The 27,540-nt window shown below is 38.5% G+C and overlaps 1 pseudogene; it reads left to right on the top strand.

Moving 5' to 3' along the window:
* Nucleotides 1-17,718: 17,718 nt before the first annotated feature.
* LOC143438381 (L-lactate dehydrogenase A chain pseudogene) lies at nucleotides 17,719-18,742 on the top strand (annotated as a pseudogene).
* The last annotated feature ends 8,798 nt before the right edge of the window (nucleotides 18,743-27,540 follow it).

Genomic DNA, 27,540 nt, shown 5'->3' with positions numbered 1-27,540 from the left:
AGATAGGACAGAGACTGAGGGAACAGCCAACTAATGACTGCCCCATCTTGAGACTCATTCCATGGGAGACAGCCAACTCCTGACCATTATCAATGATACTCTGCTATGATTGCAGACAGGAGCCTAGAAAAACTGTCTCCTGAGACACTTCACCCAGCAGCAGATGGAAACAGGTATAGAGACTCACAGCCAAACATCAGATGGAGGTCAGGGATTTTGTGGAAGAGTGAAGGATAGAATTGAACAAGCCAGGGGAATAAAGGACACCACAAAAAAACCTACAGAGTCAGCTAACCTGGGACCATGGAGGCTCGTGGAGACTGAACCACTAGCCAAAGTGTATGCAGAGGATGTACCTAGGTCCCCCACACATTTGTCACAGAGTGTAGTTGGTCTTCATGTGTGTCCCTTAAAACTTGGAGTAGTTTTACTCCAAGTAAAACTGTGACTCTGCTGCCTGCCATTGGATATTCTTCCCCCTTACTGCCTTATTGGGCTTCAGTGAGAGAGGAGGATTTAGTTCTGATGAGATTGGGTGCCCCAGGATGGGGAGGTACTCAAGCTTGCCTCTCCCTTCTCTGAGGAGAAGGAGAAGGGCTACCAGAGAGAGGGATTTATAAGTGTCTGACTAGGAGGAGAGAAGAAAGGGGGACTGTGATCAGAATGTAAAATGAATAAATACTACATAAACAAATAAACAAATAATAAAAACAAATACTGGTGAGCACAGAAGGGAAGGAAATCTTATTTACTTCTGAAGGGAATATAAAATGATGTAGCCACTATGAAGATCCATACCAAAACCACAGAGATATTGCACATCCATGTTCCTTGTGGCACTATTCACTAGCCTTACCATCCATAAATAGATGAACCAACAAAGAAAATATGGTAAACACACAAAAGAAAACTGTACTTATCTGTAAAAATGAAATCATAATATTTTCAGAAAATTATATCAAAATAGAAATTATTATATTAACCATGTAACAGACTCAAAAAGACAAACACTATATTGTATCTCATATGCAGATCCCAAATTTTTCTATTTATTAGTATATAACTGTAGTACAAATTTTAATCCCAATATAGGGTTTCTACCCCCTCTATGAATGAAGTTTACAGTATAATAGATTTCTATTTAGAATTTTATGCATATTTTATCCTGTGGAAATTTAATTTTTGTTAAATGTGTTAAAAGTATATACCAAAATATATGGTCTATTCAAAAAATTTTGCAAACAAAACAGGACACCTGTCTACAAGTAAACGAAATTAAGTCCACATTACTCATTCTGAACAAAACAGTTCAAAATCGATCAAATATAATAATTTGAAACCTCAAACAAGACCCTGCAAGAGGAAAACATTTTGTGATGTAAACATAGAAAAAAAAAAAAAACTTTTCTTTGTAGAATCTTCAGCCTATTTCTAGGATTTTTGAGCTTGTCTGTGCCTTATTTCATCTGCTATTGCTTGTTCCACCGCATCCAGAGAGCATATCCTTTAAGTGCTTGAATCAGAAACCTTCTGTGGGAAAGGTATTCTGGCATAGCGTAGCAGCAAAAGACAACTGTTGTTTCAGGGAATTTCCTGAAGGTCAAAATTTACAACCATAGCTTTTGAGGGGTTTGTATTTGTTTGTTTGTTGTTATTTGTTGATGATGTTGTTGTTTTTAGAATAAATTCTATATTGCCAGCTATTTTCTGGGAACCCAGAGATGGAACTGGATTGAGAGCCCATTAACCTGGTCATTTTTAAATGAAATCTTGCTTCAAATTTGACTTTAAACTGTCGCTGGTGGGATTAAAATTTTGTGGAGGTCCCAGAAAGATTCAGATCACCTACCCAAATTCTAAATCCAGACAATCACTCTGGAATTCTGAGAAATTTGTAGGAAGCATGTGTCTTAAGACATTTCAATGCTTTGAGGCTGCCTTCAGTTTGCAGACTATTGGGGTGAACTTCCATTCTGAGAAAAGCAGAAAACTTCTATGGAGGACTCCTGGCCTATAGAATCCCAGGCAGCCACTCCCAATAGCCAGTCAAAGGAGAGCTTTACCTTGGATCTACTGACACCATGTAACACCAGAGGTTATAAAGCATCCCAGAGAGCCAGCCAGGGCACCAATAGCAACTCTCTAAGTTCTTTGGAATTCTATTCTTTCCCTATTCCTTAACTGATGGACCAGACTCCATTTGTTTATATATGGGAACTCAGGTTAAGAACTCTTGATTCTTATTGGAAAGATAGAATAATAGAGTGATACATGCACTGTGGAGAGGAGCAGAACTGGAAATGTGTCAAGAGTGAAGACTAGATTGATGTGAATGGCCCATGCTTCCACTCGAGGCCATGGTGATGTCTGGATCTATGCTGCTGCTGAGAGTCACGTCTGGCACTGAGATCCTACTGCAGCCAGAATCTGTATTGATGTTTGTGGTCTATATTGCAGACTGAATCTATGTTGATGTTTATGTGTCATGCAACTGCTAGTGGCCATACTGATACAAATGTCCTAAAATGACACCTGGGTTCATGGTCATGTTTAGGTCCATCCTGGCACCCAGCATTATGTCTGGGTCTAAGGTCCTCTGCAGGCAGGGTTTATGTTAATGTTCATGGCTCACGTTACTACCAAAGGCCATGTGGCTGTCCATGGTTTGGTCTATAGACTAGAACCATGTTGCTGTCCATGAACTTATACTGCCACTGAATGCATACTGATGTGAGTAGCCTGAGCTGCCACCTGAGGCCATGATGATATGTAGCCTCTGCTGTCACCCAGGGCCATGACTGAAACCATAGTTCCAACCAAGATGGGTCTATGTTGATATCTGTGGCCCATGACAGCACTGGGTTGCCTCCATGGGCCTTGTTTGAGTACAAGGTACTACTATAGCTAAGGACCATGTTTATGGTCTGTGCTGTTAACAAAAACAAATGTGAATATGCTGGGAATAAAGACATATTTAATCATGGCCAGCACTAGTTTTAAAGCAGATATTGTCTTCAGTTGTCCTCTTAAAGTGCATTTTAAACTAATTTAATAACATATGTTCACATTATTAAGAATAATAATTCTTTACTTAAAGTCAATTTAGGTTAGATGTTAACCACATCTATGAAATATGTGCACAGGAAAACTGCAGTTAGTATTTATTTAAATGACTGACTATTAAAACTAAGCCAAATTGGCATATCAAACAAACTTGCTTCTCTAGAAATACTTTCTGATTATAAAGAAAAGAGTAACTTTAAAATAGACCATAACATGCTCTTTATTTTTTTTTAAATTGGATATTTTATTTATTTACATTTCAAATGTCATTCCCTTTCCTGGTTCCTCCCACCCACACCCCTATCACACCACCCCTCCCCCTGCTTCTGTGAGAATGTTCCCCCACCAACACACCCACTCCAGTCTCCCAGTCATGGCATTCCCCTACTCTGGGGCATTGAGCCTTCACAGGACCAAGGGTCTCTCCTCCTATTAATGCCAGACAAGACCATCCTCTGCTACTTATGCAACTGGAGCCATGGGTCATTCCATATGTACTTTTTGGTTTGTAGTTTATTCCCTGGGAGCTCTGGGGGGGGGGGGGGCGGTTTGGATGGTTGAAGTTGTTCTTTCTATAGGAGTTGCAAACTCCTTCAGCTCCTTCAGTCCTTTTCTAAGCCCTCCATTGGGGACCCCGTGCTCAGTCCATTGGTTGGCTGAGAACATCTGCCTCTGCATTTGTCAGGCTCTGGTAGAGCCTCTCGGGAGACAGCCATATCAGGCTCCCTTCAGCAAGCACTTCTTGGAATCTACAATAGTGTCGGGGTTTGCTGTCTGTATATGGTATGGATCCCCAGGTGTGGCAGTCTCTGGATGACCTTTCCTTCAGTCTCTGCTCCACACTTTGTCTCTATACTTCCTCCTATGAGTATTTTGTTTCCCCTTCTAAGAAGGACTGAAGCATCTACACTTTGGTCTTTCTTCTTCTTAGGCTTCACATGGTCTGTGAATTGTATCTTGGGTATTCCAAGCTTTTGGGCTAATATCCACTTATCAGTGAGTACATACCATGTGTGTTCTTTTGTGATTGGGTTACCTCACTCTGAATATTTTTTACTTCCATCCATTTGCCTAAGAATTTCATGAAGTCATTGTTTTTAATAGCTGAGTAGTAATTCATTGTGTAAATGTACCACATTTTCTGTATCCATTTCTCTCTTGAAGGATATCTGGGTTCTTTCCAGCTTCTGATTACTATAATTAAGGCTTCTATGAAAATAGTGGAGCATTTGTCTTTGTTATATGTTGGAGCATCTTTTGGATATATGCCCAGGAGTGGTATAGCTGGGTCCTCAGGTATTACTATATCCAATTTTCTGAGGAACTGCCAGAGTGATTTCCATAGTAACTGGCAATTCCACCAACAATGGAGGAGTGTTCTTCTTTTTCTACATCCTTACCAGCATCTACTGTCACCCGAGTTTAGATCTTAGCCATTCAATCCTACATCTGATAAAGGGCTAATATCCAATATATACAAATAACTCAAGAAGTTAGACTCCAGAGAATCAAATAACCCTATTAAAAATGATGTACAGTGATAAACAAAGAATTCTCAACTGAAGAATATAGAATGGCCAAAAAGTACCTAAAGAAATGTTAAACATCCATAGTCATCAGGGAATACCAAATCTAAACAAGCCTAAGATTCTACCTCACACCAGTCAGACATGCTCTTTATAATCAGTCAAGTTACACATAAAAACTCAGTATGCCCAGGTAGAATGCAGTGAAAAACATTTCTATTATATCTCTACTAAGAATGAATAAACTCAAATTAGTCCAAAAAAAAAAAACCCAAGCAAAACTCAATTGAAGGGGATTGTATAAAATAAATGGCCTTTATTCTTTGAAAATACCAAAGTCATGAAAAAAAGTGAGATTTCTTATTCTCCCGTGTGATTTGATGAGTTCCTGTCTCTAGCTCTGACAAGAAGCAGTACTGTGATTGTGGAGGTGGATTGTAAGGAATCCTAATCTTCAGGACAATTGTTGAGATTTCTATTTGGAAATAGAATGATTGACAGTTACAATTTAAGTTTTTGAGTTTTTGAAGGCAGGGATTTCCTTTACCAAAGCCACTTCTAGAATTTGCTATGAATCACTTACATCTCCATTGTATTCCCCGTGGTACAAATGCTACTCATTGATGGCATCACTATGTTTTACTTCCTTTCTTTTTCTAGCAGCCAGTATATACTCCATCATTAAGTATTAAACTTTTAAATAAAGTTTAGAATTTTACTTAGCCAAACCCCAAAGTTCGGTCAATAAAAATATCCATATGCTTGCACGTACTAAAGAAGAGGCATTTACCCCATTAAAAAAACAAAGAAAGAAAGAAAGAAAGAAAGAAAGAAAGAAAGAAAGAAAGAAAACACCTTACTTCCAGCATGCCAAAGATTCATTTACAGATTTGGTCTGGCTCCAAAAAGAAAGGAGAGCTACAAACAAATTTTTATCATCTACTCATATTGTTTTAGAGCAGTAATTCTCAACCTGTGGGTCATGACTCTTCTGTGGGTTGCATATTAGATATCCTGTATATCAGATATTTACATTACAATTTAAAACATTAGAAAAATATGGAGTAGAAAAAATAATTTTATGGGTGGGCATCACTACACATGAGAAACTATAAGAACTGCAGGGACAAAAGTGGAGAAGAGCCTGAGGAAAAGGAGGTCCAGTGACCAGCCAAAATTGGAATCCAGCTCAAGGGGAGGCTCCAAGGTCTGACACTATTACTGATGCTATGGTGTACTTACAGACAGGAGCCTATTATGGCTGCCCTTTGAGAGGCCCAACAAGCAGCTGAAAGAGTCAGATACAGATACTTACACACAACCAATGGGCAGAAGCAGGGATCCCTGTTGTTGAATTAGGGAAAAGCTGGAAGAAGCTGAGGAGGAGAGTGACCCCATAGGAATACCAGAAGTCTCAACTAACTTGAACCCCCAAAATCTCTCAGACATTGAGAAACCAACCTAGCAGTATACACCAGCTAATATGAAGCCCCCAGCACATATACAGCAGAGAATTGCCTTGTGTGGCTTTAGTGAAAGAAGATACACTTAACACTCGAGAGACTGAAGGCTCCAGGGAGTGGGAAGGTCTGGTGGGGTGAGGGTGGAGGGATGGAAATGTGTTTTGGAGATGAGGGAGGAGGTATAAGATGAGGAACAGTCAGAGGGTGGACCTGGAGGAAAATAAAGATTGAACTGTAACAAAAAGATCAAAGAATGATGATGATGATGATGGTGGTGGTGGTGGTGGTGGTGGTGGTGGTGGTGGTGGTGGTAGTGGTGGTGGTGGTAGTGGTGGTGGTGGTAGTGGTGGTGATGGTGCTAAAGATAAATAAGAAGAAAAAAGTGTTACAGCAATTAGAAGGGTTAAAAACCATTGCTATAGAGAATGTTGACAAATCATGACAAATACCATTGAAGTAGTGTTACTTCTAAAATTTACAATGATTGTCATTATAATTAGAGAAAAGTTTAAAGACACCTGTAGGGTATTTGGCATAATTCTAACACCTCTCTGGATGTTTTAACTTTGCATAGTGAGATTATGAATTTAAAGAAAGTTGCTCTGTTGAGCTTTGAAGCTGCAGGTAATGCTGATAAAATTAACGATGGCTTGAGGTAGTATTTCCATCTTGGTCAAACCTCTGGAATGGCATATATAGCATGATCATGCTAGCCCTTCTTGTCCTGGGCATACTTTTATTCCTGCCCATCATGTTAAAGCTTGTCTCTAACTACATCAGCAGGTTAGCAGCCAAAGTACATGACTTAAAACTGAAAATTGACCCCCAGACAGTGTTATTAATTTAACAGGCTGGCAAACCAAGGACAGGTAAGATTCTGCATAGAGCCTTACCAACCTAAGACATAAATGCATTGCTTTTGATAATGCATATTCCAAAACAGGTAAGGAAGGCATTCTTGTCAGAACAACCTAAGACAGGCTCAGTCTGGTTTATGCAATAAAAAGGGGGAGATGTGAAGAGCTTTTGAGGCTGCCTGGCAGGAATCTGACATTGGTCAAGGACAAGGAAATGGACTGCAGGCAGGAATCTGACTTTACCCTGGAACAAAGAAGTAATTTCAGGCAGAAATCTAAATCCTAGGCTAGAACAAAAAGATATTTTAGCCAGGAATCTAAATCTTAAGCTAGAACAAAGAAGTAGGCTTCAGGCATGAAAATGACTTTGGGCTAGGACAGGAAAGTAGGCTCAGATATTTTGGTCATCCTGATAAGCCCTTAGAAATGGTGATCTCAAGAGTGATCACAGGACTCGGTTTATTGTGTTCTTTGACTATCTGGGTTTATTGTCTTGCTTGTTCCTTGAGTATTTGCATCTATTGTATTGCTAGTTCCTCAACCTGTCCTTAATACTGAAACTGTCCTTAATACTTGAATGTAATTTAAACAGTATAAAAGCAAAAAAAAAAAAAAAAGGAGGAGGGATTGATAGGGCATTAATGATGGGGATGGGAAAAGGGAATAACATCTGAAATGTAAATAAATAAAATATCAAATTAAAATTTAAAAAATTATGTTGAAGTCAACAAAAAAGCAAAATTATGTAAAGTATATAGAAACTGACTACACAACAGGTAAACTGAATTATAAAAAAATTCAAGTATTAGTAATTTATAGGGTCATCAATAAAACACACAAAAAATTTTTCATAAAGACTTATGTGATAAGTAGCTGTAGAAACACTAAAATTCTAAATTGTACTGTAAGTCACAGAATCTATGTATTTTCAAGAGTAGTAAAGGCCTGGTATAAAGATGAATTAAGAGAACAATCGCTGTATGAAATGCATTGCCAAACTGACCAGAACCTTGCTGATCTTGTGATGCCTTCTTCCTACAAGTTCAGAACACTTCATCCATAGCATAGTCTTCCACCTTATCCCACTGCTCAGAGTTTTATAATTTCAGATTCTGAAATGTCAGTTCATCCTTAAATATTTTTCTGCCAGCCTTAGGGAAAATGTGTAAGCCTTAGGAACAAGACATAATCGACTCTAATTAGGAGGTTCTATAGCATAATTCTTGACAATCTTAGTGAAATCGGTGTCTCATAGAAGGCATTATGAAACATATGCTAATTTTTTTAAACACTGTATTTGTTAGCTGATCTGTACCTTTCACCATCCCAAGGGGAATCTCGACAGAAGTGCAAATGTTAAGTAGAAGCTTTTATGCAAAGACCTTTCTGTCATATTTAATCTTGAAGAGCAGTGAATGCATCTTTAATCTGACCATCACATAGATAAATGGTCACGGCTGTTAAACCGTGGCAAATTACAAATTCTTCTAGAGCCTGAATCATCCAGAAAAATGTCAAGATGGACTTAGCTGTGGAAAGAAATACTTCAGTTTCAAAGGAGTTCAAGTGCTCTTAAGAAAAAATAATTTAAATATGAGAATTTTAATAATGGGTTTGCTCTGATTCAAAATTCTTCAGGCAGGAAAATGAACTTGGATGTTATGGGTAACCGTATGAAGTATGGAAGCAGCCTTGCTTGAGGGAGCCATGAGAATGTGTTGAAGTCCTTGGGATAAAGTTAGAGGTGAACTGAAGATGAACAATAGTATTCTTGTAGCTCAATTTTCTGATCAACAGAATTAGTTTTAATGATTTCCCATCACAAGTATTCACTTTAATTAAACAATTCTCTAATAGAATATAATTATTAATTCCTAATTAGACTGAATATGCCACAGTAGGAACATTTGAAAATGCAGCGACTTTTTTTCTGTATTGAAATTAAAGCAGGGCCTTAGGCAAGCTAGTCAGGTACTCCACCTCTGAGCTACAGTCCCTTGACATTCTTTTGTTGTTATTTTTAGTTTGACATGGGATACACTTAATTTGGTCAGCCTGACCTTCAACTTTCTGTTCATCTCATGTTTGCCTCCAGTGTGCAGTTTTTATAGGGATGAGCCACCATACTCAACTGCTATGAAAATATTTATAAATCACAAATGTAGCACATGTCTTTAAGTATATCATAGCCCTAATAGAGCATCGGTTTCTAGTTAGCCATATATTATTCTCTGAGAATGATAGATTAATTGGAAATTTATGTGCATTAATGCAAAGCTGATAAATTTGATTATTTTAATGTCATCTTTATTATATGTGCATAGACACAGGCATATAAAATTCTACTCACTAGTACTTTCAATATTGCCAGTATTATACCTTATGCTTAGCTTGATGTATGTGATGGTTAATATTGGCAACTTGATAGGACCTAGAATCACCTAGGAGACAAGCCTCTGGGAATGCCTATTAGGAGTTATCTAACCTAGATTCTAGATTCGATTAGCGAAAGTTGGAAGACCTCCCCCCTCCATATGGAGGGTGGTAAAAGATGAGCAGAATTCCCTTCTCTCTTTCTCCTGGCTGAAGATGAAATATGACTTGCTACTTGAAGATGCTGCTGTCATGTCTGTCCTCATCATCATGGACCACGCCTTCAAACCATAAGCCAAAATAAAAACTTAATTCTTTGTTTCTTTTGACAGCAATAAAACAAGTAACTAATACAGTATAATATCTTAAGTTTACAGCTTAAATTATTAAAAGTACAGCTTTTAAGATGGTATTATTTTTGATTACCTAAGGAATTATACATGAAAAATTATTTAAAGCAATAATATTTCTTGTACCACAACTTAAGCTAGGTGGATTTTTATTTGTTCTTCTAGTAAAGGGGAGAACATGTCTTGGCCTTATTTTATCACTATTGACATCTGCTTCAGGTTTCTATCTTTTTTTTCTCATCTCAGTGTACCCTATAAGTATAGCCAAACTCATACAGACTTGTAGTGCTTTAATCTTTCTCATCTTCCTTAGTAACTACAATGGTAGTTATTATGGTAACTAGAAAAATCAAGCTGTATTTATTTCCAGTCACAGTTTGTCTTCAGTATAGAAGTTTATGATACTTCCTTAAAAGGTCTGGGTAGAAAACACAGCAACTTTCAAAGCAGGTCTAACAATGGCTCAAGGCGGGATAATAATTAAAGTCCATAGATGAAAGTGGTACGATGCGTCACAGATGTGAATGAGTAGGATTTTTTAAAGAGTGACTATCCCACAAATATATGAAAGGGGAACACTTTGCTTTTTCACTTGCTCAGATGTGAAGTCAAGATGGAGGAGGGAAAACAGAGCTTAAAAGTTGTTATCAGTCAAATGTTCAAATAAGAAATCATATCCACTTACCTATGGAAACGGTGACATCTCTTATCTTGTGTTTTGATGGTACCACAATGTCTTTCCAATATTATATACTAGAAAAGAAGAAATGAAAAAAGAGAAGGGGCCTTCCAGTCTGGGCCAGAGCACTGAGCAGATCTTGGGTGGCAGCTCTGTCCCCAACCTCCAAGAACCCAGAGGAAGCAGGGGTCTGAGGCGCTCTAACTTGGACAGTGTCTTAGAAACTAGTTCTCAGATCTGAGGCCTAGATCAGACCTCTGCCAGGTCTGCTGTTGTGTGGACCCAGGATTCCACCTGAGACATACTGGAAGGTCTACTCAATCCAGATCCACAGAGGAACAAATGAACTCAGAGCTTCAGACAACATATCCTGAGATATTCTAGAGGAGACACTGCACCCAAAACAGCAGACACCTAGCTGGACTACTACCTTGGAGGCACCATATCCTGAGGCATCCTAGAGGTACCACTGTAATCAGTGCAGCTGGAAAAGATCACAGAGACATCTGGACCCCTAGGAGATCAGACACAAGCTAGATAACTAGAAAGACAGGCTTCAGTCAGAGACAGCAAGTACAGGCAGCACTAGAGTTAACCAGATGGCAAAAGGCAAGAGCAAGAATGTAAGCAACAGAAACCAAAGTTACATGGCATCATCAGAACCCAGCTCCCCCATTAGAGCAAGCCCTGAGCACCCCATCACACCAGAAAAGCAGGAATCAGAATTAAAATCACTTCTCATGATGATGATAGAGGGCTTTAAGAAAGACATAAATAACACTCTCAAAGAACTTAAGGAGAGCACTGGTAGACAGATAGAAACCCTTAAAGAGGAAACACAAAAATCCCTTAAGGAATTTCAAGAAAATGCAACCAAACGGGAAAAGGAATTAAACAGAACCATGCAGGATCTAAAAATGGAAGTAGAAACAATAAAGAAATCACAAAGGGACAATACCCTGGAGATAGAAAACCTAAAAAAAAGATCAGGAGTCATAGACACAAGTATCACCAACAGAATACAAGAGATGGAAGAGAGAATCTCATGTGCAGAAGATACCATGGAAAACATTGACACAACTGTCAAAGAAAATGCAAAATACAAAAAGCTACTAACCCAAAATATACAAGAAATCCAAGACACAATGAGAAGGCCAAACATAAGGATAATAGGTATAGATGAGGGGGAAGACTCCCAACTAAAAGGACCAGTAAATATCCTCAACAAAATTATAGAGGAAAACTTCCCTAACCTAAAGAAAGAGATGTCCATAAATATACAAGAAGCTTACAGAACTCCAAATAGTTTAGACCAGAAAAGAAATACTTCCCGCCATATAATAGTCAAAACATCAAATGTACAAAACAAAGAAAAAATACTAAAAGCAGTAAGGGAAAAAGGCAAAGTAACATATAAAGGCAGACCTATAAGAATTACACCAGACTTCTCACCAGAGACCATAAAAGCCAGAAGATCCTGGACCGATATCATACAGACCCTAAGAGAACACAAATGCCAGCCCAGACTACAATACCCACCAAAACTCTCAATCATTATTGATGGAGAAACCAAAATATTCCATGACAAATCCAAATTTACACAGTATCTCAACACAAATCCAGCACTTCAAAGAATAATTGGTGGAAAACTCCAACACAAGGAGGGAAACTACAACCTAGAAAAAGCAAGAAAGTAATCTTCCAAAAACCCCAAAAGAAGATAGTTACACAAACATATCTCCACAGATGTTAGCCCAAAAGCTTGGATTAGCAAAGACTCAACCCACAGACCACATGAAGCTCATGAAGAAGGACGACCAAGAGGGGATGCCTTAATTCTACTTAGAACGAGAAATAAAAATGCTCAAGGGAGCAAATAGGGAAACAAAACATGGAACAGAAACTGAAGGAGGGGCCATCAGGAGACCTTTCCACCTGGGTATTCACCCCATGTACAGCCACCTAATCTAAACACTGTTGTGGATGGCTGGAAGTGCATAATGTGAGGAACATGATATAGCTGTCTTCTTAGAGGTCAGCCAAAGACTAAAACACTCAGAGGACAATGTCCACAATTAACCACTGATATGATCAGGGGTTTCCCAATGGAGAACTTAGTGAGAGGACTGAAGGAGCAGAAAGGATTATTGACCCCAGGTGGAAAGCAACAATACCAAACAACCAGAGCCCCCCAGGGTCTAAACCACCAGCCTGGGAACACATAGGGAGGGACCCAAGACTCCAGAGGTATATGTAGGGGAGGATGGCCTTGTCGGACATAGGTGGGAGAGGAATTTCTTGGTCCCATAAAAAAAAAAATGAATGAAAAATGAATGAATGAACACACAGTGGGGGGGGGATGTGAGGGCGGGGAGCGGATAGTGAGGGGGGTAGGTGTGGTCACTGCCTCATAGAAGCATGAGGAGGGGGATGGGATAGGTTTCTGGGTGGTGGGAGGAAGTAGGCTAAGGGGATAAAATCTGAAACGTAAATACTACAACCAATTTTAACAAGTGGGGGGAAAAAAGTCTTCAGAACCAACATCTTAAAAAAACATGTCAGCCCCCTGGGGGTGGGAAACTTTTTTTTTTCTTGATAACCAAAAAATAAGGTAAATATAATACCCAATTTTTAAAAAGATGAAAAAAAAAGGAGAAAAGGAGAAAAAAAGAGAAAAAAAGAAAGACAAAAAAGAAAAATAGGAGATTTAATAACACAAAGGGAAGGATTTAGAAATTTAGGAGACAATTTATGTTAATGGAAACAGCATCATAGAAACTGGAAAATCACACCCTCATAGAAGCACAAGGAGGGGGGATGGGATAAGGGGTTCCTGGGTGATGGGGGGAGTGGGATAAGGGGATAAAATCTGAAATGTAAATATTACAACCAATTTTTAAAAGGGGGGAAAAAAGAAAAGGTGTTAGAACCAACATCTTTTAAAAAAATGTCAGCCCTCTAAGAAAAAAAAATTTTTTTTCTTGATACTAAAACTTGTTCTGAGAATTGTATATTGCAGAATACACAGCCTTGGTGTATCTACTCATCAAGCATACTGAGCAGACCTGCCCAAACCTCTGATGTCCTGGAATTCCATCTGGATTCAGTGAAGACACAGCATCAGAGGCTTATCAACTTACTCTCCCCCCCACCCCTCTTCTAAAATCTCAACGCCCTTAATCAGCTTGAAGAAGTTAAAGAAGAGTCAGCGCCCCTATTCCCTGAGCTTGGGGACTAATGTGGTTAATAACGGTCTGTCTTTCTAGGGACAAATAGTGGTTTTGTTGGAACAGGGGGGATTAGCTAGGACTTACTGCATAGCCATAACCTATTGGTAGAAATCTGTATAATTATTATCAAGATGAAGTTATAATTTCTTAATTGGTACAAAATTTACTTTGATCTCAAATTTAAGGTTTTCATTGGTACGAGCCTCTTATTAATATAAAAATGAGATGAATATTGATACGCTCATGGGCATTGTGCCTGTATAACACATTTAGGAATACAAGGCCTAGACCCAGCCCTTTTTTAACTTTTTTAACTGATTTGGGACAGTTAACCTATGAGTTAAGTGACTATAGCAAATTCATATTTTTTAGTTTATTTTTAGGGTATTTTCCATATTTTACTTAGAAATAGCTGAGAGGAGTTAACAGAAAACAGTCCAGGTTACCTTACATGGATAGTTGGTTTTCAAAACATCAGAAGTCCATAGAACTGATGCTACCAATATTTATATATTAATGTTCATATTGATTAGAGACCTGTCTGCTCCTGACAGCTTCCTGTCGTGGATTCTAAGAAGAAATTGAGCATCCTTGGAGTTACTCCAGTTGTGTGGTAACAGCCACTAGACAAGAATTGCCTCTCTCCATCTACAGACAAATTACTGTCCAGAAAAGGACAGACATACAGAATAGTCGACTGATTATATCTGCCTAGACAGAGTAATCAGTCCTTAATAATCCTGCATCACTAAGTTCTGTCAGATGATTCTGGGCCAGAAGGCTGAAGATTTGATGCTCCAACGTTCGGTAGTATAGGGGCTTTTCAGGTGTTCAGAGGTCTCTATAAATTGGCTAAGTTTTAGAAGCTATGCTTTGTGCTTCCCACAATTATAGTTAACTCAGTCATTCTGGATTTCTGACGGGGTTGAAAACTTATAGCTATTTACCGTAAGAGAAAAGATTTGAGTGGATGGTCGTCAGCTGACATTCATCCTAAAGCCAGGTTCAGAACTAAATGTTTTAGTTAGGATAGATGACAGAGGTGCTGGTTAGTCAACAAAATGATGGACTGGGTATTAGGACTATCTTGTACCTCACTGGTACAAATTGGCATAATTATGCTCTAATTGTATTTTGAGAGAAAAGTTTCATTTTAACAGGAAGGGTGATGTGTAGGAGGAGCTAAGGTAGGAGGAGTACTGAGAGGAAGAAAAGGAGTAAGAAGAGGAGGAGAAGAAGGATAGGAGAAGCTAGGTGATGAAAGAGAGAAAGAGGGGGTAGACAGGGAGGCAGATATTCATGTATCTCCACCAGTCAAAGATAGTTGTTATATCTAGGTCGGTCAGTGGGTTACACCTCTGATTGAACAATTCCAAACTTATAACGCTTATGATTAACATTATTTAAAAAAATGTATAAATGCAAAAAGGAAAAGGGGGCATGGGATAGGGGTTTCCTAAGGGGGGGGGGAATGGGGAAAGGGGATGGCATCTGAAGTGTAAATAAAATATCTAATAAAAAAAAGAAAAAAGAGAAGGGGATATTGAAAGAAGGATAAAAGAGAGGAAGGAAGGAAAGGGGGAAGAACGAAAGACATTGTCATATTCATAAGGTCACCACGTAGATGCTTTAACAACATTTCAGGACAGTTGACAATTTAGCCTCTCCACCTATGAGAAATTTTAGATTTGTGGCAGCAGAGCAGGAAGAGACAGGTTTTCAGGAAAGCCTGCACTAAATCATCCTAGACAGAGGTGTATTTGCTCTATTTTTAATGAGCTGCAGGGACAGATCTCTGAAGTCATCCAATATTCTGAATAGAAAAAAAATCTTTTCTAGAGCTAAATGATCTCTCACATTGGACCCCAATCCTTGTCTGCATCTGGCTGTTTGATATAGAGAAATAATTCTCTAATTATTCTTTCATATACTCTTTCTATTAAGACTTGAAAACTTTTTCAGCAAAAAAAAAATATTTTTCCAAAGCTCTTAAAACACCATGAGTACTTTGAACACGCTATAATGGTTCTCTCAGCTCTCTAGAATTTATTTATTTTCATCTCTATTCTTCTAATCTGTAACTACATTTTGCTGGTCAACTGTTGGTCATTATAATTGAATACTTTACAAAGAGGAGAGATTTCTTTTGATTTATAGTTTCACAAGTTTGTAGACATAAGGAGGTAGTCCATTTCTTTTAAGCTTCTAGTGGTATTCAAGATGACAATTCCAGAGAGTCTACAGCAGAGAAAAACCTCCTTATGAGCTAGGGTAATAAAGAGGAAAATGAGTCCAATAACCCACAGTTTCCATTTAAGAATATATACTTTGTGTGAGTTTTTTTTTTGTTGTTGTTGTTACTGTTGTTGCTGGTGTTGCTTTGTTTGTTTTGTTTTAGTAAGGGAAGGCTTATGATGAAATATCTAGGGAAAAAACATCAAGGAAGAATTTATTTTGCCTTGCAATTACAGAGTACAGTACATCGTTGTGCAAAGGTCATATTAATGCAGCTGGTCATAATCCATCTTCAGTCAGGAAGTAGATAGATACGAACCATAGTGCTCATGACACTGTCCTGTCTCCTGTTTCTCACTCTAGGATTCCAGCTGACGAAATGATGCTGCCCCTATTTAAAGCGTGTTCTCCTACCTGAATTAACTTAATCTAGGTAATCACTCACAGACAGGCCTATAGGCTTGCCCAATCTAATTAATCTCTCACAGAAATACACAGAGGCTTTTCTATTAGGTGACTTGAGATCCTTTCAAATTGTCCATTGATACTAACCAGTGTACCACCATAATCCAATAGGCCCAAGATGAAAATTTTCCATCACCTCCCAGTAGGGCCAGCTAGAGGATGAACATTTAACACACGATCCTGTGTCAGGGAGAGGGTAGCATTTAGCATCTGTGTTGGTTTGAATGAGAATGTCTTTCATCATTTCAGGTATTAGAACACATGGCACCCAGTCGATGGCGCTGTTCGGGGAGGTTTAGGAGATGTTACCTCGCTGTACGAAGTACATTACTGAGAAAGGGCTTTATGGATTCATAGCTCTCCATTTTTCTAGTCCAAGCTCTCCTTTGCTTGTGACAGAAGATCTGATCTCTCAGCCTTCTGTTGCTATGACTTCCTTGACATCAACTATAGCAAACACACTTCTGTAAATTGCCTTGGCTAGTATCTTTTAACATAACAACAGAAAAAAAGGGACCTAAACTATAGCGCATAATTATTTTCTAGTAGGGCTCTAAACATGCTGGGATAATAATCTCTATTTCTTAATATTTTTTCTGTATAGGCATCCCTAATTGAATGAGTTGGCCACACAGAGTAACTGAAATATATGCTCTTGAAACGCTGCATTAGTGGTCTTTAAACTAAGTGCTAATACATATTCATTACTTCACTTGTTTTCTTCCCACTATAACAACGTGTGGCCCTCTTGTGTACATTTTTCCTGCTGAGTACCTAAAATTACGACCTTTCTTCTCACTGTCTGACTGATTAAACTATTTCTAGGTATAAGCCTTGCAATATAAGATTGTCCTACCCTACAAGATTGAAAATACCGTACAAGAACTCCAGGTTTTGCATACTAAAGGCAGTTAACATTGGAATGTGCAATCATGCCAGTATATTTTCTCATTTTCAAATTGTAAATTATCTATAGCATAGTTTGTCAATTCAATTATTTTTAAAACTACAATTCAGTGTCATTAAGCGTGACTAACTTTTCACGTGCAAACATCACTGTCATACATTTTCTGTTTTTTTTTTATTGGATATTTCCTTTTCTTTATTTACATTTCAAATGTTATCTCCTCTCCGGCTGGCATTTGAAATGTAAATAAAGAAGAGAAAATATCCAATTTTATTTCCCCTCCAGAAACCTCATATTCCATCCTTTCCACACCCACCCCGCCTCTATAAGGGTGCTCCCCCACCCACCCACTCCCTCATTCCTGCCCTGGCATTCCTTTACACTGGGGCATCGAACCCTCACTGGACCAAGGGCCACTCCTCCAACTGATGTCATACATTTTCAAAGTATCTTCCTCAACCCTCACTCAAACTTCTTGGCAATAAATAAGTGCTAGAGCCACTGTCACCAAGTCCAGGCCACACTGCTGCTGCTAGCCCATCGCCCCCATCATGCATTAGCGATCTCAAAAGATTCAAAGTCCAAGATGACAACCCTCAAGGACCAGCTGATTGTGAATCTTCTTAAGAAAGAACAGGTCCCCAGGAACAAGATAACAGTTGTTGGGGTTGGTGCTGTTGGCATGGCTTGTGCCGTCGGCATCCAATAAAAGACTTAGCAGATGAGCTTGCCCTGGTTGATGTCATGGAAGACAAGCTAAGAGGAAAGATGATGAATCTCCACCATGGCAGCCTTTTCTTTAAAACACCAAAAATTGTCTCCAGCAAAGACTATTGTATAACTGCAAACTCCAAACTGGTCATTATCAGAGCAGGGTGGGGGTGGGGTATCAACAAAACAGAGAGAGCCGGCTCAGTTTGCCCAACGAAACGTGAACATCTTCAAGTTCATCATTCCCAACACTGTGAAGTACAGTCCACACTGCAAGCTGCTTATTGTCTCAAATCCGGTGGATATCTTGACCTTGGAGCTATGTAGCTTGGAAAAATCAATGGCTTTCCTAAAAGCCGAGGTATTGGAAGTGGTTGCAGTCTGGATTCAGCTCGGTTCAGTTACCTAATGGAAGAAATGCTTGGAGTTTATCCACTGAGCTGTCATGGGTGTGTTCTGGCAGAGCATAACGGCTCCAGTGTGCGGGTGTGGAGTGGTGAGAACATTGTCTGCATCTCCCGAAGTCTCTGAACCCAGAACTGGGCACTGATGTAGAGATAAGGAGCAGTGGGAGGCTGTTCACAAGCAGGTGCTTGACAGTGCATATGAGGCGATCCAGCTGAAAGGTTACACGTCCTGGGCCATTGGCCTCTCTGTGGCAGACTTGGCCGAGAACATAATGAACAACCTTAGGCAGATGCATCCCATTTCCACCGTGATTAAGGGTCTCTATGGAATCAGTGATGATCTCTTCCTCCGTGTCCCACATAGCCTGGGATAAAATGGAATCTCGGATGTTGTGAAGATGACACTGACTCCAGAGGAAAAGGCCCGCCTGAAGAAGTATGCAGATACCCTCTGGGGAATCCAGAAGGAGCTTTAGTTCTAGTCTTCCCAGTGTCTTAGTCCCTCACTGTCCAGGCTGCAACAGGGTTTCTATGGTGACCACATACTTCTCATCTGAGCTGTGGTTAGTACAGTAGTGTTGAGGTGGTCTGGAGAAAAAAAAATCTCAGTCCCTACAGCTCTACCCTGCTGCCAAGTGGTACTTGTGTAGTGGTAACCTGGTTAGTGTGACAGTTCCACTGTCTCCAAGACACACTGCCAACTGTGTGCAGGCTTAGATTATCCTGTGAGCCTGCTGCATTGCTGTGCTGCACACCTTCACCAAACATGCCTAGGCCAACGAGTTCCCAGTTAGTCATAGCCTGGCTCCAGTGTGTAAGTCCATTATGCATATCTTGTGCATAAATGATCTACAGGATATTTATATTTTATGTATTATATGGATCTATAGTGTACATTGCAATATCAAGTGAGATGTAAGATCTGCATATAGATGATGGAACCAACCATCCAAGTATCATTCCAATGAAAACACCAAATAAACCTTGAACAGTGGATAAATAAATAAATACTATTTATTCCCTATCTTCATGTGTTGATAATGACAATTCTTTCATTTTCTGGTTTTGGTGAGTGTAGAAATAGCATATAGATGAAATTGGGCAGTATTTGTCCTTTCTGTTGATTGGCCTCATTATCCGGAATATATTCATGGTTTCTTTTCCTTTGGATAGAGCTTTTGACCCCGGTATCACCAAAGATGCAATAAATAAGTAATAAAACTAAATAAATGAGCTTGAGGCTTCTTAGAGTTGCTTATCTAGCAACTCTGAGAAGATTCTGAACCAATATTTAGAAGGCTGTGCATGATGTGCAAAAAAGCAAGTCTATGTCTTGAATTTTTGGGATCAAAGACTAAATCCATATAGGCTGAGTATTCCAAGATCTCTCACTCTGTATAATATTGGCTGTAAGTATATATTTGATACCATCTGCTGCAGAAAGAAGATTCTCTGATAATCCCCGAACAAGGCACTGATTATAGCAGAAGGTCATTAGGAGTCATTTTATTGCTATGGGGTTTTTTTGTTTGGTTTTTCTTTGGACCAGTAGTATTTGCTTTTATCCTAGGTGCCTGGGCTATCTAGTCTCGAGTTCTTGGTCACCCAAGAAGTGTCAGGTGTGGGTTCCTTCTCATGGAATGAAGCCTAAGTCAAAGCAGGTATTACTCTCACAAACTTTATGGCACCACTGATTGCCCTAGCGGGTATTGCAGGTAGGGCATATTGTAGATCAAATAGTTTGTGACTGGATCTGTGTTTATGTTTCTCTTTTGGTAGTGTGGAGAGTACCTTCCTGTACCAAAGACAGCAGAATGTAGAGGTGAAGGTTCTATGTTGGCACCAGTTCCAGTTATTTAAATTCAGTTAGTGCATAGATGTTTGTCTTCAGCAGTAAGGCATTCCTGTCAGTGTTTGGAGAGTAACCTACAGTTTTGTCAATAGCCTGCGTATTTTGTGGAGTTCCACACTATCTCTTTGGTCAACAACTTAATCGGAGGTGACCCAATCCTGGTACTAAAACCATTCATTTGGTGGCAAGAGATATCCAGTTGGGATTCCGTCTCCCCTTTTATTTGTCAATTCATTTAGATTATATTCATATATGTATATTATCGAAAGCTTCTACCATATTAGGTTTTCACACTATCCCTCAAATAACCTTCAGTTTTAGCTGTGTCTCCTCATATTTCCTCCTTTGACCCCTCTTCTCTCTCCACTTGATCCTTCCATTCTACCTCTGCATCCATAAGTACCAATTTTATTTCCCTTTTCTGGGAAGTCTCTCTCCCCTACTTCTTTACTCTAAACCTAACCTCTGTGGTTCTATGGGTTGGAGCTTGGCTACCATTCACTTAACAGCTAATATCAACATATAAATGCATACATTTCATATTTCTCTTTCTGAGTCTGATGACTCTTAAGTCATATTCTGATGTCTCACTCAGGATTATTTTTTTCTATCTGTATCTATTTACCTGTGAATTTTATGATTTCATTCCTTTTAACAGGCTAGTAATACTCACTTGTGCAAACACACCACATTTTGTTTATCCATTCTTCCATTAATGGACGTCTAAGCTGTTTCAAATTTCTGACCATCACAAATAGAGCAACAATGAACATAGTTGAGCAAGCGTCTTTGTGGAAGAATGAAGTTTCCTTTGGGTACATGCCCAATAGCAGTATCACTAGATCTTAAGATAAATCAGTTTCCATCTTCCTGATAAACTGCCACAGTGATTTCCATAGTGGCTGTACCATTTTGCACTCTCACCAGCAATGAAAGGGTGTTCCCTTTACCCCACATCCTCGCCAGCATTAGCCGTCATCCAGCACATCTTTTCATGATGCCAATATTATGCACAGCTCTCTCTCTGTGGTTCATATGCACAAATAATGTATTTCTTTGCATAGATTGTAATCTACAGAAAACACAAAATGTGAAGAAAAGCTCTTTTTTGATATGATTTTTTTTCTTTTCATGACATTATCATCACCTTAAGGCTCAGAATACTGAATATGAGATCTCTGAGAGGTATGAATAATGAATCAGAAGGATCTGTCCTAGTTAAATTTAACTTTCAACTAGGCACAGCCTAGAGACACCTGAGAATGAAATCTCAATTGAGGGACTGCCAAAATCAGATTTGCCTGAGATCATGTGTTTGAGTGATTGTCTTGATTGTTAATTGATATAGAAGAGCCTGAGGCATTGAGAGTGGCATCAAGCCCTGGGAGAGTTGTCCTGTGCCCCATAAGAAATCTAGCTAATAGGGCTGGATACATGAATCAATGGTTAATAGTATTGTCTGATCTTCCCGAGGACTAGAGTTCAAATGCCAGCACCAACATGGTAGCTTACAACCTTCTATAATTCCAATTACAGAGAATCCAACACCCTCACATGGACATACATTCAGGGAAAACACCAATGCACATAAACTAAAAATAAATGAATCATTTTAAAAAATAAATCTAGCTAAACATGAGGCTGGAGTTAGACAGCATATGGCATTTGTCCATAGTTTTTGTCTCATGTTCCTGCTGAATTCTGGCCTCAGCTTTCCTCAGTAATAAGCTGTGCTCCAAAAATGTTAAGTCAAATAACCCCCCTTTTCTCCTAAATTGATTTCGGTCATAATATCAACTATATCAACAGGAAACTACAACAAGACTACTTATACAAAGTTTTATCAGGAAAGTTCCAGTTCTACCAGTATAGCCTTCAGAGAAACTTTGCAAGCCAGTACAACACTATGCCTCCTTTTGAATTTATTGTGGTACCAGAAATATTTATTCTGTAGAAACATATCACTGTAGGGCTTTCCTCTTCTTATTCTTCGTCTTCGTATTCTTCTTTCTTCTTCGTCTTCTTCTTCTTCTTCTTCGTCTTTTTTTTTTTTTTTTTTTTTTTGGTTTTTCGAGACAGGGATTCTCTGTGTAGCCCTGGCTGTCCTGGAGCTCACTCTGTAGACCAGGCTGGCCTCGAACTCAGAAATCTGCCCACCTCTGCCTCCCAAGTGCTGGGATTAAAGGCATGTGCCACCACCGCCCGGTGGCCTTTTACTTCTTAAGTCCGGGAGCATCTTCAGGGTCAAAAGCTACTCCTGTAAATATAAAGAATATCTTTGTCATGCCAAAATATTTTTTTGTATTTTTCTCCCACAAATCACGAATCCTTGCAGGCTAGTTGTATTCTGTGTAAATTTTTTTCATGCAAAATTCATACTAATTTTATCTCACCCTGTTAGTATTCTGCATGATATAAAGTGACTTAGATAAAAAAAATCTGTACACTTTTATCTCTCAGTAAAATATTAAAATCAGAGGCTGTGAGGATTCCTTGCTCTGATTCACGGTCCAACCATATTAGACCATTTTCATATGCCAAAGTATGAAACCAATGTCGAAAATCCCAGTCCTCACTGCTGGGAAGTGTGGAGAGTAATTTTAGAAATGTCTTGTTTTAATATGTTAATAATTTATACTCTTAGGAAAAGGAATTATTCAAATGGTAACCCAGAGATTATAGCTCAATTTCATGGCTTTCACTCTTTTGAGCAATATAATCCTTTCTAATTATGAAGTTCATATAGTAATTTTGAAAATTTGAGGAGACAATCCCCATATGCAATGTGCACAGATTTTTAATAAGCAGTTATTTTTGATGATTTATGCATCTAGGTAACCAACACTTCTGTGAAGATGTTGAACATTCTTATTACCCTGAAATATTCTGTCAATTATACAATATAAACTTTAAGTTTGGCTCTTTCTTAATACTATCTAAAAGGAGGGTTCCTCTTTCCCAACCATAACAGGAATACAATCTTAGTGATCATAGCGGCCATTGAAGATAGCTCTGAGCTCTGAGATCACCCTGATCAACATGATGACTTCTTCCTCTCAACACTTATTTCCTAAGTTGGATGTGTGTCTTAATTAAGGTTTTACCACTGTGAAGAGACATCATGACCACAGCAACTCTTACAAAGAAAACCATTTAAGTGGGGCTGGCTTGGGGTTTCAGAGGTTTAGTCCATTGTGGCAGGAAGCATGGCAGCATGCAAGCAGACACAGTGCTATGGACAGAGCTGAGAGATGGCTTCTGGATTGGTAAGCAGCAGGAAATGAACTGATTTGAGATTCAGTCCTACCTACAGTGACCCACTTCCTCCATCAAGGCTACAGTTCCTAATAGTGTTGCTCCTTATGGATCTATAGGGGTCATTTTTATTCAAACCATCACAATGTGTTAAACAAAACTCACTGAAGTTTAAAATGGGAGGAGAGATTTTTCTCATGACTTAGTCTACGTATGACCCATGTTTACTGGGATGGTACTGATCAGGCCGTTCCCTGAGAGTAAGTTTGTATAAAGGACTCATGATGCAGAGAAAGAACAGTGTGGGGAAATCCTGAGGATCTAGATCAAAACTGAGAAAAGGAGGGAAAAAAATCAACAGATCACAGGAACCTCATCTAGAACAAGATGCTTCTAGGATCGTTCCTATCAAATGAACTGAGTTACTTCTGCTTGTGTAGCATGCTGTCCTATCTAGGTAGACAAAATAGGTTGCCTAAAGATGCCCAAGTTGCAATCTCCATATTCTATGAATATATTAAATGTAAAAATTAATTAAGGGTATTTATTGATGACATGGCGATATTAGAAGAATTTCTGGTTGTGGCTAAGTCTTTTAAAGTAAAGAGTGGAAGTGAAAACTCAATAAGAAACCCTCAACCAACTGCCACTGGCTTGGAAATCAGAGGCAGTGGTCAGAAGCTAAAGAATGTACACTACTTTCTTAAAAGGGCGACAAAGTAGAGCATGAGTCTAGACCCAGTTCTATGAACACCTATAAACAAGTCCAGTTACATCTAATTTGGACTTTTATTCTCCAATAGTATAAAGAATTCATCTGTTTAAGTCACAGACTAATTTTGGGGAACTTTTTTTCCAGAGGCAATAGAAGTCAGAAGTGAGCTTAGTTGCTGTTACTGCTGTTTATTTGTTGCATATTTGGTTGTATGAAACAAAATCTTATATTTAGATCAGGCTGGTTTGAAACTCACAATCCTACTTTCTGAGCACTGGCATTACATGTGTATGACATCCTACCCCCAATACAAGTAGCTTAAAGGGTAATTGAAATATTTTTCAATATCTAAATAATTATTATTAAATTTAAAAGATTAAAAACTAACATTTAGCATTTAAATTAACATTTAACATTTTTAAAACAAAAGACAAGATATTCTAATTGAGATTCCTTTAGTTTGATAAATTACTGAATTTTATCTTTCTTCTTAAGGTATATCAATAAATATATACACTGCATGTTTGTGTGAATAGTTTGAAAAATATTTACTTTTATAACTGTTTTAGTGTTCTTATTCCACTTATCTTCTTTTCTTTATCCTAATGATATTTTTATTCCAATGGCTTTCTCATGTGAAAGATGCAATTAAGAAGATCATTTAATACAAGATAGAGAAGAATCTTCATTAATGTGGAATATCAATGAAAGAGAAAACCTATGTTTCTAGGGTAACACTTGTTCTTTGGATATGCAGTGCCATCCAAAAGGCTTGTGTATTAAAGGCTGACATCTCATCTAGTAGATCTGGTTTTGCAAAATTGTGGAAACTAAGAAGAAACTAGCTACAAAGGTATATCCTGGGAAGCATAGCTTTGAGACTCTTTATCCTCTCTTTGTCTCTTCCCACCCCTCTCCCCCTATCCACTTTCCTTTGCCTCTGAGTAATTAGATATTACCACATGCTCATTGCATCATGATGTTCTGCCTCACCATAAGCCTAAGAATTAATGAAGTCAACAGCTCTGGGATAAAGTATCTAAATCCTAAATTTAGAAATAAATCCTTACACACTTAGGTTGTTTATATCCAGTATTCTCTTCATTGTGATGAACTGTTCTGTATTACACAACTAGACAAGAGAGTCATGACTATCATGGGCCAGTGGTGGAATTCAAAGGCTTGGCCAGGAGGCTCTTCCTGGGCATCGTAGAGCAGGTACAACATCTAGATTCTTTTGTTTCTTTTTTTTTTCCGGCATGGAAAAGAGGTGGGGATTTCTTAACGTTCATTGCTTTAATATCGTTACACACAAGTGACATACTTCAGACACTAGGAGTGTGTCACATTGCCAACAGTGAGGAGAGAATGGTGAACCAGCACGCTGAAGCTAATAAAAGCTCAAATGGTGTCTATCAGTACAAGCAGCATGTCCCTTTCTACTCGATCTCAATTTCAAACATTCTCAATACAAACATTTATTTGTAATTAAAAATCATCTATAAGTTATAGTTCATGCATTGAAATTTCCTGGTAAATTTATATTAAGCTCTTAATTGGTTAAAGTTTTATTACTTAGCTCACTACCTGAGCATACAAAGTCAAAAAGAACATAGACACTTCTTTTCAAAAGTTCATGTGACAAACTATGCTGATAACACCCTAATTTTTTCTAATTAGATTTGTGAGATGGCATGGTTTATAAGACATTATATTAAGCTTAACACCTGGTTTCCCCCCACTGTCATTATTAAGAAAAACAGTTATTGAATGAAGTATGGGGAACTAACTGCACAGACATTTAGCTATCCCACATAGGGAAAGGGTAGTATTGACACAGAATAGAAAACTATCATCATGTACCTTAAACTTCTGGCCACAGTGTCCTAAAGACAATTGACCTACATATAAATACTCTCATTTTCTGCCTTTGCAGAAAGTCTGATCCTCTGTGAGCTGATACAATAACACATAATATGAGAGAAGTGGGAATAAAATCTGTATTATAATTAATTGCAGAGAAGTGTTTAATTTTTCTCTTGGTGAGTTGTGAGGCATCTATTTATCATAATGAGTTACAATTATTTACTCGGTGTGTTCCTTTGTTTAAATGTACCAATACTTGAACAAGCAGAGATTATTTTCTCCATTAATTATCTTACAAAAGATACTCAAATCATTTTCATTTGACATTTTGTACTTTTCATAATGTGGTTTTATGCTGACAATAGAGAGAACGAATGTGATTAAGCTATTCTTGTAATGATGTTTTGTAAACTTGCTGCTAGAACTTTGTGCTTTATTTTCAAATAATTGTTAGTAATATATTGTGTTCAGATAAGGTTTTTTTAAAAAAAAAAAAAAAAGCATCAGTCAAATTGCCTGATGAAAAGGAAAGAGTGAGAATGAGGTTGCTTGATAAGAGCATTTGCTACACCGACATGAGTCCCTGAATTAGATGCCTCAGCACTCAGATAAAATGCCCGGTTAAGTCACATGCACTCCTTTAGAGCTGGGGAGGATGCAGGGGACAGAGATGGAAGGATCTCTGAGGTTTATGAGCTGCTGTCCTAGATTCACTAAGAGACCCCAATAAATAAAGCAATAAAGTAGAGAGTGTTAGAGAAAGGGACCCAAAGGCCTCCTTTAGGCTTTTCATGTATATGTATAGGAGACATACACACACACACACACACACGCACACGCACACATACACACACACATACACACACATACACACATACACACACATACACACACATACACACATACACACACATACACACACACATACACACACATACACACACACACACACACATACACACACACACACACACACACACATACACACATACACACACATACACACACATACACACATACACACACATACACACACATACACACACATACACACACACACACATTATGCACACAAGTACTAGACACAACAAATTTTTTTTTAAAGGCCAGAATAAGGTTACAATCAGTTATTAACTAATCCTATGTATATGGTTTCACAAATAGTCTCCCTAGTTCAAAGCCACACTTGTGATTGAAGAAATGTAGCAAATATCAGCATAATTACTGGACCTACAGGCCGTTCAGGACAAACCAAAGACTTTCTTACAGAAATATTCTATTGTATCACATTCTATAGTATTTTTCTTGTGATAAAGTCAAGTAAGTACTCATAGAAACTCAGACTAGTGTGATACTGGAGGTTTACATCCTAGGCCTGTTTGAGCTCCTCCACTGTTCTAAGGGTTCTGCACTTCAAGTCAGAATATCTGGTGACTTGAGGGGTTGAATGGATGGAGATCCTTTGTGTACTTTCGCCATAGAAAGGGAACCATCTGCAGATAGAACACCATGTCTGCTCCCTCAGCTTCTCACCTTCCACAGGGTGACTAACTATTGTTTCATGTTGAATCTATATAAGTCAGTAG

Source organism: Arvicanthis niloticus, chromosome 25 (assembly GCF_011762505.2).
Source record: "Arvicanthis niloticus isolate mArvNil1 chromosome 25, mArvNil1.pat.X, whole genome shotgun sequence".
In the NCBI taxonomy this organism is placed as follows: Eukaryota; Metazoa; Chordata; class Mammalia; order Rodentia; family Muridae; genus Arvicanthis; species Arvicanthis niloticus.
The sequence above is the reverse complement of the archived record's forward strand: the minus strand, read 5'-3'. Positions and strand labels throughout refer to the sequence as shown.